Source organism: Corylus avellana, chromosome ca9 (assembly GCF_901000735.1).
Source record: "Corylus avellana chromosome ca9, CavTom2PMs-1.0".
Taxonomy (NCBI): Eukaryota; Viridiplantae; Streptophyta; class Magnoliopsida; order Fagales; family Betulaceae; genus Corylus; species Corylus avellana.
Window position 1 is genome coordinate 19642419 of NC_081549.1, and position 2610 is coordinate 19645028.

Genomic DNA, 2610 nt, shown 5'->3' on the forward strand with positions numbered 1-2610 from the left:
CGATCAATCCCTCCTTCCCATAATTATTGGACCAAATAAAGATCACAAAAAATATCTCTCAGTTTGAAGATAAGAAAAATATTATATTTCAACCACTTATGACAAAGAATACCAAGAACACACGACGATATAGATAACTAATAATAATTATAAAAAATAAATTAAAAATTAAAAATTAAAACTTCACAATATTAATATATAATAAGATCATTGACCATATCGAATAAATTAAAATTTATTCAGATAAACGTTGCAATATGAAAATAACAAAACTGACAGCCTTGGTGAAACTTCAACAACAAAATGAGAATTTCTTAAAATTTGGTTAGTAAAAAGAAAAACATAAATAAATTCTCAGGTTTCCGTTTTTTTTTTTTTTTGTTCCTTTTAGTTGTCTTCTCTTGAATTCGGTTCAATTTCCGGTGTTCCGGTATATATATATATTAACGTTATATTAACGTAATTATCATTCTTCTGCACATTCTGTAGTTGTGAAATTTCTGGTATACATGAATATATACAATTGGGATGCAATGGAATTCTGCCAAATCCTCACATTTCTCACCGCAGCGGTTGTTTGTAAAACTATTGATTTTGATACTTGGCGCAATCAAACAATTGATTTCGTTGAGAACGAGGAAATAGAGGAATCAGGACCGTAACCATTCAAAGCATGTATTTGCTTACATAGTGATGTAGATTGGAATTCAAAGCTTATCTTATCTTATCTTTTAGTCTTTTATTAGGTTTCTTTGTTAATTGTTTATTCTATCTTATCTTTCAGTCTTTATTTGAATTAGGTTTCTTTGTTAGTCTTTTATTTGGTTTAGTTGTCTTTCGTAGACTTCTAAATTAACTTTATTTCATTGTTATCGTAGGACTAGGAGTCTTGGGCTATAAATATATGCTTATAGCCTTTAACAATGCAGTTTATGATTATTATTGAGTTTGTTTAATAAGAATTACTCAGAGTTGAGTTTCTTTGTGTTTTTCCTTAAACCATAGATAGAATCTATAGTTTTTAAGAAGATTTCTTTTATTCTTGTGATAGTCTCACAATCTTAGAAATATTTATCCCTTCTACTTGCTCTTTTTCTTGTTCACCACAATCCTACGCTGCATCAGTTGGTATCAGAGCTCAATTACTTTCCATGAATGGGGAGGAGCAACCGCTTTGCAGACATGAACGAGGTGCACGTGCGTACGAAGGCAGCACGTAAGGAGCAACCAGCGATTCGTTTGCGGCACATGGAGGAGAGGTTTGGTGGTCTAACCATGCAGAAGGAGGGGCGTGCGTGCACCCATCACAGGGTCTCTATCAATCACTTGGCCGACATGGATGGTCCGAGCGTTCGTCATCATCAACCAAAACCGAGATACGCGGGGGCGGAAGACAAATTTATCGTCAAGGGTGAACCTATCAATCCTTATGCAAGGCGCGGAGTGCGGAAGGAATTTCCAACGGCACAAGCCCATGCTATGTCACGGGATGCAGGCGTCAAGCTCGACACCCAAAAAGAAAAAATAGAAAATTCAAACAAAAAAAAAGGTGTCTTGGGAGATGGCGGAGGTCAAGCATCAATCAGTGTCCTGAGACATTGGAGGCATGTACCGACAATTTCAGACTACATGCACCATGGGAGGCAAGGTGGCCAAGCTTGTCATCGATCCAAGGAGTGGTATGAATGTAGTCTCGGAGGAAGCGGTTCGGAAGCTAAGGCTTGAGACCAAGAGACATCCTACTCCCTATCGGTTGGAATGGCTCATGAAAGGAAACAAGGTAACGGTTTCTAGACGTTGTCTAGTGTCTTTTTCTATTGGAGATAAATATGTGGATCATGTGTGGTGTGATGTGGTCGACATGGATACGTGTCACCTATTGTTGGGAAAGCCATGGAAATATGATAGAGCTGCTATCCATGATGAAACAAAGAACACATACAACTTCATGTTTGGTAAAACCAAATTGAAGTTGCTACATAGCCCATGGGCGGAGCCAAAACCTTCACAAGGGAATGATCAATCCTTTGTAGCCAAGCAGGAGTTGACGGACAAGGAAAGCGGCATCAAGGGAGAGGTGTCGGGGCCGATAAAGGAGCTGTTGGGGAGATGTGTCGACATAGTCCGAGTAGAATTACCGAAAGTGATACCATCATTGCGAGACATTCAACCTCAACTTGATTTGGTACCGAGAACTAATGTTACTAATCATCCGCACAACATCAAGAGTCCTAAAAAGCTTGAAGAATTGGGGAAACAAGTGGAAGAGGTAAACCTTTCAGAGAGTATCGTAATTTTTCATGAAGAAGAGGAACCCTTGGAAGAGGTAAATCTTTCGGATAGTTTTGTAATTTTTCATGAAGAAGAGGAACCCTTGGAAAAGGTAAATCTTTCGGATAGTTTTGCACTTTTTTACGACAATTCTAAATATCATGTACCTGATAAGAGCCCCGAAGATAAAGTCTTTGATTTTAGTGTTGAGCCAATTGACTATGTTGATTTCATTGGGATAGATGCTATTTTGTCAAATTCTTCTAACCAAATTTGTGATGAGATCTATTTGGCGGAGGAGAATGTTCTGTCACAAAGTGACAGGGTCGTTGCTAGTTA